The following is a 16249-nucleotide window of genomic DNA, read 5'->3' on the forward strand; positions in this document are numbered from 1 at the left end:
ATTGGTCTTTGTAAAATTGAGAAAATACCTGTAGTTTAAACTTAAAACTAACTTGACAAGGAGTCAAAAGTTAAAAGCTGGCTAGAGGAGGGGTACAGGATCTTGGAGAAGTAGGGTCAGAAATGTCCCCATCAGCGCTTTCTGTCTAGATCCCGGAGCTTGTTTCGCTTGCTTTGCAGTTCATATGACCGTTTAATAAACTGCGTTTCAATAATTTATCTTTTCTAGAGGATATTTGAGTGCTTTTGATTTTAATTGGATCTTTCAATAAAAAGAAGGTGAATCTCTACATCATCCGGTGGCCATCATTTTGTCTTCAAAATTTGCGACCCAACACCCTTAAAAAACAACTTCATGTCATCTGTGCTCATGAGCTGACATCATGTAGTTCATCTTTTCACCAGCAGAGGGTCACAAATCACCATCAATGAAGAGATCAAGATCATGGAGATGTTAGTGACATGAGAGCTGTGCGTATTGATCTGATCAATACATGCAGTTTGTTTTATTGGATCAATTTTTAAAAGCAGCTGTTTTTATACAATGACAGAAACATGAGACGCTGAATGTCTTTAACAGTTTATACACAGTACTATTGGATGTCCACTCATTCAGTTATGATGGAACAATCCAATTAAGAAAGAAATCAAACATTTGGATTCATTTTAATGAGCAGAAAATGCAGAGGAGCTGGTTGTGACCTGAGCTTCACAGAAACACCACATACTATATTCACTTTTGAAGCTTTGAGAGGGAAAAGACAGAAAACAACAGATGGATCCTGGAATAACGGGAGCTTCCATCTTTAAAGGACTGAAGAGCAAGAAGTTTACAAGGAATCATTCAGAACAGTTTCAAACATCAACTGATTGAATCCATGAATCTGAAAACATGTTTGTGAGTGAAAGAGACAGACATGTACAGACTGAACTCTGTTCAACAGTCAGAGTGTTTCTCTAACAGGAGGAGACTCTTTACACTCCACTCAGCACAGAGTCACTGAAGAATCATAGTCAAATGAAAACCCAGGATAAAGAGTTTGAGTGAATGTGGTGTTGAAGGTGTGGAGGTGGATCAGAGTGTCAGAGGAGACTCTGTAGAAGGACAGAGTGCCAGCAGGACAGTCCACATACACTGCTACTCTGTTAGAGACGGAGGAGGAGGAGGAGGAGGAGGAGATGGGTCTTTGTTTGTTGTTGTGCCTGACAGATTGAGGACCATCATCAGAGCAGATCAGACTCCAGGAATGAGCATTGTATCCAAGCACACAGTCAATGCCCTTTCCTTTCCTTCTGATGCTTCTGTAACTCACAGATATAAAAACTATTCCTCTCCACTCGACCTCCCAGTAACAGCGACCAGTCAGACTATTTTCACACAGCAGCTGTGGATGCCAATCAAATCTGTCTGGATGATCAGGATATGAAAAAGTCTCCCACACACGTGTCACCTTCGTGTTGTCGTCAGACAGTTTGAGCCATTTGTGTACTGTGTTTGTGTCGATTGTGAGTTGACAGGAATCTGATGGAGAGAACAAACACAATCCAGCTGCAGTTATTGATCCATCATCTGTTCATTGATTGACACTTTGATGATGACTCCTGACATCAGAGATGTGAATGAGTGATGTGACAGTTTGAAGATGGTTGAATGTGTGCTGCTTTGTTTTCATGAATCACATTAAAAACACACTTACACTTCCTCAGACCTGGTGTCAACCATCGTTCTCCAGCAGGCTCCACCCTGAAAGGAGGAGGGGGGGGGGGGGGGGGGGGGTCAGACCATTACATGAGCATTACATGGCTCTCATACACATACTATTACACACTAACAAAAGGAACAGTACAACATTTTTACAAATACACTTTAATCTAAACGTGGATAAAACTGCTGATGACTGGACTGATCCTGGATCTGTCAGTACACCACTGTATTGAATGAAATATGACTGACGGGGTTCAAACACTTTTTTCAGGGTTAAATTCAAGCACTTTAAGCACCTTCAAGGTCCATTTTAAAGGTTTTTCCAGCATATCCCCCCCCCCAAAAAAGACAAGAATGGCAGTTTCGACTTGCATTACCTGAGCAAGACCATGTGAAAATTATAACAAATCATCCTCGGTGAACTGTTCCCCTTTTGTTAAAATGTAGAAAAATGCACCACACAAAAATAATGCAAAAGGAAAACTGTCAGGTTTTGTATTGTTGATTGTCATTTATGCGTAGAAATATCTACTTATATATGCTTAGAGTTTTATAATTAGTTGTAGATTGGTAGAGGTTTGATCCTTAATAGTCTGCCAACTTTGTGTGCATTCCACTCCTGGAGCATGAGAGAGGTCGTACCTTGTCTTATTGTTTTATGGCAGGATAAACGTGGCTGTATCTGTTTTAGGCTAAGTGCCTTTTATTTAGATGAACTGCTGGACTTCCAGACCAGCAGGTTTAGGGAAGTTATTTATGGAGTCACACTCTGACCCCCCCCCCCACACACACACACACACACACACAAGGTACTCTTTGTTTGTATGTAGACGTCATATGTTAATGAACCTATATATATTCATGTAACCTCAATAAAAGAGAAGTGTTATGGGGGAGTGGACGAGAGCAACTGGGGTCAAGCGAAGGAACGGCGTTTGTCCGGTTCTCTCCCGTGCACGAGGAACATGAAGAACTTTGCCTACTTCGTGTCTTGCTTGCTGTGTAATTATATTGTCTTCAACGTTCCAGCGAATAGGTTCAAGCTACAAACCTATCAAAAACGTTGCCTTATATAACACACATCTCACTCCTGTTGAAAAAAAAAAATTAAAAAAAATGAAAACCTTCTCACCAGATATTGATTTTTTTCTTTTGTTTTTTTAAAGCCAATTCCCAATAAAACTAACTGTAAGATGTTTAACTACATTGCTGTTTGTATTATTGCTCAAGTCCTAAATGATCGCTTTTAAAAGTGTCTGTGCTAATAACAGTTTGTCCCGTACTTCAGCTAGAATGGAAAAAAGACAAAGCTCAAGTTATTCTGCTTCTTTGCTGCACAGCTGCCTCTTCTTCTCTCATTCTCCCCCCTCCCTCTTTTGTTGCTCCATCAATCATGAAACTGATCAATGATCAGCTTTTCTCTCTTTTTTTTTTTTTTTTTTAATAAATCGCCCACTTTGCGCCAGAAAGCTTGATCAGCTGTTGTTAGAATGTATTTAATATTAATTTATAGTATCAGCTGATGTTTGCTGGAGCCACAGCTGTAAAGCTGCTGGTCATGATATCGGTTTGTATATGTGGTGAGAGGGAAACATGAAGATGAAACCAGGAGATGTCCTTACTGGATCATCAGAGCTGTGATGGAGAAACAGGTTTACCTTTTAGGTGACATGAATGAGTTGAAGGGAAGTTATGAACTGTTTCTGAGAGATAAATAACACCAGGATCCTTTTTTAGGTAGCTGACAGCTGGTAACTGTGCAGGTGCGGGTCTAGCAAAGTGTTGCCAGGGGGGCATGAAGGGCATTAACAGGGAGAGGGATTACTTTTCTTTCTTAAGCTACGTCCACATGTACACTGGTATTTTTGAAAAACAGAGTTTTCCCGTTTTTGTTTTTTTAAAATCCTGTTCACACGTTTAAAAAAAAAAAAAAAAAAAAAAAAAAAAAAAAAAAAAAAAAAAAAAAGGAAAACGCTGCTATGAACATGCCAAAGCAACAGGTGGCGATATATTCCTAACCGTATAGAAATGTTGGCCAATCTGAAGTCCAGAAGGCTGGGTGAGAAAGAATAAACAAAGATAGCACATAGAAGCAGAACTGAGTCCTGTGTGGAGGGACAGTAACTGTGTGTATATGTAAGCATTTAAACACTGCAGAGAGTAACAGTAACAGTATTTTGTGCAAGTCCACCATTGTAGAAATTCATTTCACCGAGACAACACGGCGCACAGTGTGATGTCAAAAAAGGCGCACACCTTTGACGCTGTGTTTTCTTTTCCTCGTCCACACGTGAATGCAAAAACTGAGTTTTCAAAAATATCCACCCTGGCAGGCGTTTTTAGTGACCAAAAACGCCGTTTATGTTTGGACGAAAGGTGCAAACGCATAGAAAAATCTGCGTTTTCAAAAATACCCGGTTACATGTGGAAATAGCATTATTCTCATTTAAAATATCTAGCTTTTAAAAAAAATTATCTGAAATTTACAAACTATTAATACATTTATACCATCAAAACAGTGTACATCACTGTCACAACAGCGTTTGTTTTTATTCAAAGGCTTTATGATTTTTCCTATAATGGTGGCCGGTCTATAGTCAAAATGCCCGGGCCAATTTTTTGTCCCAGTCCAGCCCTGTATGCAGCTCATCTGCAGTCTGGTGTTACCAACATCTTATTCAGAAGGCAGAATTTCTGAGTTCTGAGTACAATCAAATGACTGCAGTTTTCGTGTTGGATGTAAAAAGTCATGTGTAAAAAGCGCACATGACGCTGTGACGTAGGCTAGAATCATGGCGGCGGTCAATGATGGTTCAGGCGTGGGATTTCTCTCGTGGAAATATGCACATTATTTTTTCCTTTCTATTGGTAGGTGGCACAGTGCACTTGTGGCAAGTAAGCAACCTACAAGACTGGCAATCTTGCTGGGTAAGCGCTTCGGGTGCATGGAAAAGCGCTATATAAATGCAATCCCTCATCATTATTATTATCATCGAGTTATGCTGGGCAGACACTCTGCGATTTTTTCAGTCGCGCGATTCAGCTCCTGCTCAAACTGTACGGTTGACTCGCAGGGGTTAGAAGTTCGTAGGCTACGATGCAGGGTCTCACACTATACGGCCCGATGCTCTGATGCGACCCGAGTGCTCACACTGTGCGTCCATAAAATGAAGGTTATAACAGAAATTCTGTCGCTCGCTCTCCCTCTCCGTCTTTCACTCACTCACACAGACACACACACCACCACCATCAACTTTGCTAAATTGCTAATGAAAAACATTGATCAGGCAGCTGTGATTGAGCAGCAGTGTAGATCCAACTATTTTCACGGTTGTTGTGGTCGTGATAATTTTGCGAGGCCACATCGAAAAGGCTCGGATGAGCTTTCCAAAGTTCTACAAATTGTGCCTCCATCGCTTGTGTCCACATCACACGCTACACTGCTGTGCTGCGCCGTCTTTTTCGCTGACATTTGTGTTTGCGCGTGCGCAGTGTGAGAAACTGCGGTGACACCCTCATGACGGTCGCGAGGATTTCAGACAGGTTTGAAATCCTCACGACCAAGCGATTGATGATCGGGAGCTGGTCGTGAGGTCTTAATCGCTTCTTGTTACCCCACGTATACTACACGATGCACGATGAAGGCAAAAATCGGGCCGATCGCCAAAACGGTCGCACGACTCAAAGATCGGCTCAAAATGGGCCAAAAATCGCACAGTGTAAGCCCAGCATTACAGAAGCAACACATTAACAAGAGAATTCTGAGTAAAATAAGTTACTTTCCCTAATTAGTAGTAACTGAGTTACATTATTAGTTACTTCTATCAAAAGTAACTAAGTTACTCATTTAAAGTAACTTACCCAACACTGCCAACCACTGATCAAAGACCATGTATCAATGGTCGCGGGTTAGCTCTGAGAACAATTAATATTTGCATATTAATGATCATGAAACTGACCTCACAGCCCTTTTTTCACCAGTGGTTCTAGTTTCCGTCAATGCGTAAATGTACTATTTATAATACTGAGAAAACCTGCAGTCAGCTGAGACTGAAGAAGTCACTTGGATGAGTGACAAAATGTTTCTCCCACTGAAAACACTGCGTCCAGATGAATATAATCATATTTGGGGGATTTCCTTGCCTGGATGATTGAGCATGCATCAAGAAAAATAGGAAGTGAGTGAAGGACACAAAGAAATGTTTCCAGCTCTTCCGCCTTTGTCAGGCATTCTCTCCATACCTGAGAGTGTCCAGTCTCCAACGTGGATCCTTTTGTCCAGCCGACAACAGCTCCATTCCTGAGTCTCCTGGATGATTGTAGCTCAGGTCCAGATCTCTCAGATGGGAGGGGTTGGAGTTCAGAGCTGAGACCAGAAAAGTACAGCCTTCCTCTGTGATCAGACAGCCTGACAGACTGCAGACACACAAAATAACAAGCAATCTGTGAACAACAATTTTATGGATGGCTAATACAACAACATCCATTTCCATCCATTATATTTAAAATGATTTTATTTATAAGATAAACTAAGTGGAGAGGAGAAAAAAAAAAAAGTTGAGGACATGCGGTAGTGACATATAAAAGCATCAGTAGTAAAACTAGGGGAGTGGAGAAGAAAGCAGAGAATCACGGGAAGTCCACCAACAGTCTGCGCCTGTAGCAGCATAACTAAGGGATGGTTCAGGGTCAACTGATCCAGCTCTATCTATAAGCTTTATCAAAAAGGAAAGTTTGAAACTGATCTTAAAAGTAGAGAGGATGTCTGTCTCCTGAACTCAAACTGGGAGCTGGTACCACAGCAAGTTGTCCTACTGTGAGAGAGACTTCAACACTCATATGGGTAAAGACAATGAGACTTGGATGGGTGTGATTTTAAGGAACAGCCTAAAGAGAGGGGCTGAGCTGTCAACTGATCACCACCTGGTAGGCTGTTGGATCAGATGGCGGGGAAGGATGCTGCACAGACCTGGCACACCTAAACCTATAGTGATCTTGCCCTAAGAACACTTGGCAGAGGCCCTGGTCTGCAAGCTCTTTAACCCCCACCTGTAGCTGAGCTTCTGAGGGAGAATGGGGACATTGAGTCCGAATGGATGATGCTCAACACCTCCATTGCCAAAGCTGCTGCACTGAGCTGTGGCCACAATCCTTAATTTTTATCTACAAGGGCCTGATATCAATTTATGACATCATACTGCCACTGTTCTATCAAAATTTAAAACATATGTGGATTTTATTTTTCTCAGAAACAAAAATTAGGTACAAAAAACAAAACAAATTATCTGGTAATTCTTTGTTTTTACATTCATCAGGTCCCAATCTCCCTCATAGCAAAGAGAAATTAAAAATGCATGCCATGACAGAGTTCGGGTCTTAGGAGATTAATCCCCCCACCAGCCCAACCAGAAACCTTTCTACCGGGTGCACTGCGCTGATTCATGTTTCTAAGCTACCACAGTGGTTCTCAAACTTCTCACAATGAGTACCACCTCATGGCTCTTGAAGTATCACCCTTATGATACTTTTTGTGCAAAGATATAAATCACATTTTAAACGATCCTCTGTGGAAAGATTTGAATCCTGACCTGAGAGTTTCAAGGTTACATTGTGGACTCTGCAGTGCAGCAGACAGAAACTTCACACCCAAATCATGCAGGTTGTTGTTACTCAGGTTGAGCTCTTTCAGACTTGAGGACTGGGAGCTGAGAACTGGGAACAGAACTTCACAACTTCCCTCTGACAGGAAACAGCTACTCAGTCTGAAAAATTATCGAGAACACAACACCTGTGTTAAAGTGTAATCGTAGTGAAGAGAGAAGTTATGAAATGATATAACACATAGATGACTTTTATTGAATTAGCTACAATTATTGGTTATTTTTGGCAACTGATAAAAATAAATAATACTGTTGATCTGACCTTAGTGTTTCCAGTGTACACTGTGAAGCCATTATTCCTACAGACCGAAGATTCATTCCTGAATCCCACAGCTCAGAATTATTCAGGTCCAGCTCTCTCAGACTAGAGGATTGGGAGCTGAGAACTGAGGACAGAGCTTCACAGCTTCCCTCTGAGAACTTACAGCCCATTAGCCTATTTAAAAAAAATAAATAAATAAAAAAAAAAAAAAACACCCACAAGAAAACACACTAGTGTTAAAGTGTTGTCAGCATGGCGTTATTGCCAATATTCAATCCTGTTTTTTTAAGATGCAACAATGATTGGCTAAACTTTAATCAACTTATTGATTAATTCTGAAAAATAAAATGTTACTTGATCTGACCTCAGAGTAATCAGCTTGCAGTTTAGATTCTGCAGTCCAGCAGAAAGAGTTTCAGAGCTGCTCTCCGAGAGGTTACTGAGACTCAGTCTGAAAATTATAACATGAACAATGAAACACTCGTTTTACTAATAAGCTACTACATTTAGCAATGTGTTTTAAAATAATCCTTAATGCCTGGGATTAAACGAGTTAGAAATGTGACAGTTTAACTTGGGGATAATGAGAAATACTAATAAACACTTATGAGTGGCATTTTTAACCGTTTCATTTGTCAGCTGAACAAGGGAGAAAAAAAAAACAAAAAACAAAACAAAAAACTGAATATACTGACCTTAGAGTATTCAGTTTACAACATGAACTCCCCAAGGCTGCAGACAGAAGCTTTACACCTGAATCGTCCAAGCTGTCGATCCTAAGGTCCAGCTCTGTCAGACTAGACGACTTGTAGCTGAGTACTGAAGTCAGAGCTTCACAGCCTGCCTTTGACAGCTCACAGACACTCAGCCTAAAAATAAAGAAGCATGAAATCTGTGACATTTGTTAAAAAGAGAGGGAGGAAAAATAATAACCCCCCCCCCACACACACAACACAGGGACACTACAAGTCATGGTTAACTAAAAATTTCAAAATGTAAGCTGGAAGGAAGGAACAAGACATAGCACAGAAACCATAGAAACCATAGAAACAACCAACATATGCAAAAGTAACCGTAAACAATAAATGTTACTGAGCAGCAACCAAGATAGTGTGTTTCTGGGATTAATTGTTTGTACATCTCTGTCCACACCTGTGTCTGAGCGCACTTGTATTCATAGGGTTTCTCCATGTAAATGTCTTATACTGGGTGTGGCGAGGAACAGCCCTGCCACATAGGACATGAAGCAGACATGGAGGAGACTCGGGCACCAGAGAGCCAGAGGCCCTTCCTCCCCAGAGCTCGAGAACCCAAGGAGGACCACAATCACACCACCCACCTAGAAAAGTCACCCAGCAGCACAAGTCACAGGCGGCCGCAGAAATGAGCCCGCAGGCTCCACTGGCAGCTGGCCAGGCCAGAGCAGACTGAGCCCTGGGCCAAGCGAACCGAGGACCCTACACACCCCGGAAGAGGGAACCCCGTTCCCCGAAACCCAATAATAGCATGGTGTCCAGGCCCGGGCCCATCTAGATTGGGTACCCTGTGCATGCACTCACCCACCCACAACCTGGCAACACACCAGCCATGACCCAAGACCCCCAGAAGTCCAAGTCCCCAAGCCCACCCAGGACCCACCAAGGAACCACACAGCTACCAGGCATAGGACTGACATAGGAGCCTGAAAGAATCTTATTTTGGTATACCGTATTTTCGGGTCTATAAAGCGCACATAAAAGTCTTAGATTTTCTTCAAAAAGTGCGGCGCGCCCTGTGTGTGTTGTAAGGAGGACGTAGTAGAGAACACCATGAGAACACTAAAGGGTGAAGTGTGGGCGTTGATTGTATATACCGCTACAATCGCACATACCTGTATAAAAGAACAGGTATGTGCGTTATGCAGAACTTTGTTGTTTTAACAACCCTGAAAATGGCAAAGAGACACGCTTATGAAGCACCGTTTAAACTGAAGGCCATCAGCTACGCGGAGGAACATGGAAATCGAGCAGCCGCGAGAGAATTTAAGATTAATGAATCGATGGTTCGCAAGTGGAGGAAGCTGGAAAACAAGCTCCGACAGGTCAAGAAGACGCAGCTGAGTTTCCGCGGACATAAGGCGAGGTGGCCCGAGTTGGAGGAAAGACTCGAGCAGTGGATCATCGAGCAAAGAACGAGTTGGAGAAGCGTTTCGACGGTCACCATTCGACTAAAAGCAGTAACGCTAGCAGAAGAAATGAAAATTGAACATTTCCAATGAGGTCCGTCTTGGTGCTTTTGTTTCATGAAACGGTGCCATTTTTCCATCCAGACCAGGACTACGGTAGTGCAGCAACTTCCAGCGGATTATAAGGAAAAGCTGGCCATCTTCCGCTCCTACTGCAGCAAACACATCGCCGACAAACACATCCAGCCCAGCCACATCACTAACATGGAAGAGGTGCCGCTCACTTTCGACATCCCGGTGAGTCACAATGTGGAGAAGAAGGGGACCAGCACGGTAGCGATACGCACAATGGGGAACGAAAAGTCTTCTTTTACTGTTGTGCTTGGCTGCCATGCTAATGGACAGAAACTGCCGCCTATGGTGATTTTTAAGAGAGACTTTGCCTAAAGAGAAGTTTCCAGCAGGAATCATCATTAAGGCAAATGAAAAGGGCTGGATGGATGAGGAAATGATGAAAGAGTGGCTGAGGGAGGTGTATGCAAGGAGACCAGGTGGTTTTTTCCACGCATCACCATCGCTGTTGATCTGTGACTCTATGCGTGCCCATCTCACAGCCGATGTGAAAAAAACAAGTTAAGCAAATGAACTGTGAGCTTGCTGTCATTCCGGGAGGCCTGACAAAGGAACTCCAACCGCTGGACATTGGTGTGAACCGGCCGTTCAACGTAAGGCTGCGAGCGGCGTGGGAGCGATGGATGACCGATGGGGACCACAGTTTCACTAAGAGTGGAAGGCAGCACCGGGCGCGTTACGCCACAATTTGCGAATGGATTGTAGATGCTTGGGCTAACATGTCTGCTGGCACTGTTGTTCGAGCTTTCGCAAAAGCCGCCATAATTTCCGAGGAGCCGCACGGCACGGAAAGTGACTCTGACGGTGAAGAAAGTGAACCTGGAATGTTTGATGGAGATTCAGCGCAGCTGTTCAATTCAGACAGAGGATGAAGACTTCGATGGGTTTGATTGGTGACGATTACAGGTAATAAAAATGTGAGTACCGAACTCAGTTTTGCTCCTGCTTTAGTTTTAAATACGCATACTTGTATGCACCCTATAATCAGGTGTGCCTTATGTGTGTGTTAAATACAGTAATGGCACACATAACTGAGACTGCGCCTTTCAGTACGGTGCGTCTTATGGTCGTGAAAATACCGTAATGGATACTGGATGTGCTTGATGTTGCCAGCTGAACTGGATATAATGCACCAGATCAGGTTGAAGAGAAATAATAATGTTCTACCAAGAACACTTATGAAATTTCTCAACCCAGTCTTGACTAGGTGGTGATGGAGGTGATACTGTGCAAAGGAGGTAACACCTCAAATCTGATGAAACACCTGGTGACGCATAGCGTTTTTTTTAAAAGCCGCGAAATACATCGTATTTGACAGCTTGCTGCAAGACCTCACAACAAGCACATGTACTGCGGGTGTGGTGCCTGTTATCGGACCCGGAGTTAGCAACATCCCCCAAGAAACTGAAGAGTAGAGTCCTGGCCCCTAGCCCTGCCAGTGTAGTAGAAATGGCGACGGATGATGATGGCAGCAGCAGCTGTTCTTCTCTGCGTGAGTAGCTTAATGTCGTTCGTGTGTAATTTACGTTGAGTAGGCTAACCACGTTATTACATTAATGCATGCAAGGTGAACTAGCAAACACTGTGGTAGTTACATGCGGCTGTCTTCTTGTTTGATGGCAGGTACTCCCTTCATGTTGTATCAACAGAAAAGGCTAACTTGGTTATCATTTTGCAGAAAAATAGAGACTGCTAAAAATAAAAACGTAAGAGGTTTTTGCACAAAGTTTGTGTTCTCCATTCTTTAAGCACCGGTTCAAGCACCGTTTAAGAACCGGCACAGTTTCAAAAGTACTGGTTTGGCACTGGTATTGGATAAAACCTAAACGATACCCATCCCTAGTAACAGGACACTGGATTAGTCCATGAGTTTTTGGTATAAAGTAAACCGTTTTGGATGGTACTTTGGTAAGTGTTACACCGACAGACGTCTCAGAAATGTTGATACTGTCTGTTGCTTTGAATTTTTAAGAGAATCATATACTTGATTTAGTGCTGATGTTCATTGCACTTTAACGTTTTTTTTGTTGTTGTTTTTTTTTTGTTTTTTTTTTTTTTTAAATGGACGAGCACCCATCACAGTGTTTATATTTGTTAATGGCACAATTGTGCCATTAACAAATTGCAATTGTTACTAGAATAAATATTTAGAAAATAAAAGCCTGATCAGAAATTTCCTTACAAAGCTTTGTTGGAGACTTTGATCACTGGCAGCAGCCCCACAAGAGCCCCTTCTGAAGCAGAGTATTTTTTCAGGTCAAACACATCCAGATCTTCTTCTGATGACAGTAACATGAAAACCAGAGCTGACCACTGAGCAGGAGACACTTTATCTGTGGAGAGACTTCCTGATCTCAGGGACTGTTGGACCTGCTCCACTAGAGAACGATCAGTCAGTTCATTCAGACAGTGGAACAGATTGATGCTTTTCTCTGCAGACAGCTTCTCATTGAGTTTCTTCTTGATGTACTGGACTGTTTCCTGATTGGTCTGTGAGCAACTTCCTGTCTGTGTCAGCAGGCCTCGTAGGAGAGTCTGATTGGTCTGTAGTGAAAGACCCAGGAGGAAGCGGAGGTACAAGTCCAGGTGTCCATTTGGACTCCTTAAAGCCTTATCCACAGCAATTTGGTAGACATGTTGTTTTTTCATCAGATTGACTTCAGAGTTGATGAAGGTCAGATGGACATGAAGAGCAGCCAGAAACTCCTGAACACTCAGGTGGATGAAGCAGAACACCTTGTCCTGGTACAGTCCTCTCTCCTCTTTAAAGATCTGTGTGAACACTCCTGAGTACACTGAGGCTGCTCTGATATCGATGCCACACTCTGTCAGGTCTGATTCATAGAAGATCAGGTTTCCTTTCTGCAGCTGATCAAAAGCCAGTTTTCCCAGAGATTCAATCATCTTCTTGCTCTCTGGACTCCAGTGTGGATCTGTCTCAGCTCCTCCATCATACTTGACCTTCTTCACTTTGGCCTGAACCACCAGGAAGTGGATGTACATCTCAGTCAGGGTCTTGGGCAGCTGTCCTCCCTCTCTGGTTTTCAGCTCATCCCCCAGAACTGTAGCAGTGATCCAGCAGAAGACTGGGATGTGACACATGATGTGGAGGCTTCGTGATGTCTTGATGTGGGAGATGATCCTGCTGGCCTGATGCTTATCTCTGAATCTCTTCCTGAAGTACTCCTCCTTCTGTGGGTCAGTGAACCCTTTGACCTCTGTCACCATGCCAACACAGTTAGGAGGGATCTGATTGGCTGCTGCAGGTCGTGTGGTTATCCAGAGGTGAGCAGAGGGAAGCAGTTTCCCCCTGATGAGGTTTATCAGCAGCACATCCACTGAGGTGGACTCTCTGGGGTCAGTTAGGATTGTAGCTTTGTGGAAGTCCAGAGGAAGTCGACACTCATCCAGACCATCAAAGATGAACACAACCTGGAAGTCTTCAAACCTGGAGATTCCTGCTTCTTTGGTTTCAGTAAAGAAGCGATGAACAAGTTCCACCAAGCTGAACTTTTTTTCTTCCAGCACATTCAGCTCTCTGAAAGTGAATGGAAATATGAACTGGATGTCCTGGTTGGCTTTGTCTTCAGCCCAGTCCAGGGTGTATTTCTGTGTTAAGACCGTTTTCCCAATGCCAGACACTCCCTTTGTCAGCACTGTTCTGATTGGTTCATCTCTTCCACGTGAGGCTTTAAAGATGTCTTCTTGTCTGATTCTTGTTTCTGGTCTGTCTGGTTTCCTGTTTGCTGTTTCAATCTGTATGACCTCATGTTCATCATTGACCTCTGCAGTCCCTCCCTCTGTGATGTAGAGCTCTGTGTAGATCTGATTCAGGAGGGTTGGGTTTCCTGCTTTGGCGATCCCCTCAAACACACACTGGAACTTCTTCTTCAGATTAGACTTGAATTTAAGATGACGATGACACTTTTGAAGAGCCTCTGAATTAAAAACAGTAAGAAGGATGATTAGTCTATTATGGTTTTTACAGTGTCAACCATTATTTATATAATCATGCATTTCCATCTTCATAACTTTTGTTAAAATCTCAGGAGATATTTGGGTAATTTGAAGACAAATCAAATTGGACCTTTCATTGAACCATCTTCAATTAGCATGAAAATGACATGTCACAAAGGTTAGAAACATACAATTCTAGATATAGAAAATACTTAAAAATATTTTATTGAACAAGGTCATTCATTTATATTAACATCCATGAAGATGCTAAAAATGACAGCCTAAACACAGCATTTAATTAGTTAATAGACTGAATTGGCTTCTCTCAGTGTGTAAAAGAACCCTCACAGATTTAGTTTTAACATATGGAATAGAAACTGAACATCTAACAGTGTTTACTGAAAACACTCGTCTGATCATTCCCTTATAACAAAGCCTAATACAATAACGGATTACACAGCAGTGGAGAGTAGATTTCACCTGCACCTTAAAGCGGGATGAAATCTAATAAGCCAGAGATGAAACAGCGTGTCACAAATTTAGAAGATCATAATTTAGCCTGGAAAAATAGTTGGTTGCTTTATAAGAAAGCCCTCCGCAAAGCCAGAACATCTTACTATTCGTCACTGATTGAAGAAAATAAGAACAACCCCAGGTTTCTCTTCAGCTCTGTAGCCAGGCTGACAAACAGTCAGAGCTCTGTTGAGCCAACCATCCCTTTAACGTTAACTAGTAATGACTTCATGAACTTCAAATAAAATTTTAATCATTAGAGAAAAAAAAAAAAAAATTACCCATAATCATCCCACAGATGTAATATTATCTACAGCTACTTTTAGTACCATTGATATTCATTTAGACTAAAACAGCCTCAGTTTAATACATATCACAAAATTAATTGTGATAATGTTGTATCTGCATACTGCGTAGTCTGACCTTCATTCATCCTCTTTAAAATCGAGCTCGCCACCTCTATCTCATTGCCCGCATACGTCTGCAGCACCAGTGTAACCGTTTTCAGTCTGTCTGCATTTTCCAGTTGGCGCTTAAAGATTTTGGGGAAGTCATCGCCAGGGTCATTCTGCAGGTAAAACTGGAAATGTTTCAGCTCCTCATCTCCCAGATTGTTCAACATTTCAAGCAGCTGCACTTTCACTGCCTTCTCTGTCTTTGGCCTGTAAAACATGTGGACATGATTCATAGTCAGTAAGTCTCATCACATGTCGAATATACTTATTTTAGGACATTAAACAGCAGAATAAATCTTTTCAACTGGATTATAAGGACTGAGGTTTTTTTAAACTGTTCATTTTACTTCTAGATTTTTGTGGTATTTTAGTAAACGCATGAGGAGATAAGGCTTGTTTGTGTAACAACTTGCTTATTAAATCATAAATGATTAAAAAAGTGACTTTTTTTATTATAGGAAAACAATATTTGTTCAAGAAAGTTAGTCTACTGCAAGAGGCAAAAAGTAAGATACAAATATCAGCAACAAGGATTCATCTACAAAACATGAAATGTAGAATCAGCAGTACTACTACATCTTGGCAATGACATCTACTAGGCATGTATATGTCACTTGATGTAACTTCAGCCTTGACACTGCTGTTGATATACACATTTAAGGAAAATTAAGAACACTGAGCAGCTGGAGTCCTACGGACACTCAGCCTCTTCACACCTAGTACAACATCCATTCTTTACATGATGCATTTGTGGAAAGACTCCAACACACACCGCTTCACATATAAACAGAAATGTGTGTGAAACACAGCTGAGCTGACATTAAACATGATGGAGGATTTATTCACAAACACTGAGACACAACATTTAGACACACATTACCTCTTTGCAGGAGGACAGACGTTTTCTTTAAACTCATCATCCATGTCCTTTGACTCGTCACTGAGTGGAGGTCCAGGTTGGTTCCTGTGAATAATGATGGAGCAGTGATGTGAGTGCTGAGCTGTGACATGGAGAAGAGTCATGCACAGTTAGAGATGGTCATCTCACCTCTGAACTTTGGTCTGGCTCTCATGTTCCCCACACAGAGTGCTTTTAGAGGGAGGGACTCCCTCCTCTCTGTCCTCACACTGATCCATGCTGCTCAATTCACATCAGCTCACACACACTTTCTACCTGCAGAGGAAACAAATCATTCATGTGCACATCAATCGAGAGCTTTTGATGTGTTGGACTAACATCCACACCTGCTGGGACACAGCTTTCATCAGTTCACAACAAAAAGTGTCACAGAGAGCCGGGGTTAGCCTCCAAATCCTCCATTCCTGTAGTCCTACAAAGCAGCAGGTCAAACATGGCTGTAGAAATGGCAGCGAGCAGCTTTATTTCAGTAACAATGCCCAG

The 16249-nt window shown here is 42.2% G+C and overlaps 1 pseudogene; it reads right to left on the minus strand.

Moving 5' to 3' along the window:
* Positions 1–707: 707 nt before the first annotated feature.
* LOC120741623 lies at positions 708–13106 on the minus strand (annotated as a pseudogene).
* Between the last annotated feature and the right edge of the window lie 3143 nt (positions 13107–16249).

Source organism: Simochromis diagramma, unplaced genomic scaffold (assembly GCF_900408965.1).
Source record: "Simochromis diagramma unplaced genomic scaffold, fSimDia1.1 OVJJ01000120.1, whole genome shotgun sequence".
NCBI lineage: Eukaryota > Metazoa > Chordata > Actinopteri > Cichliformes > Cichlidae > Simochromis > Simochromis diagramma.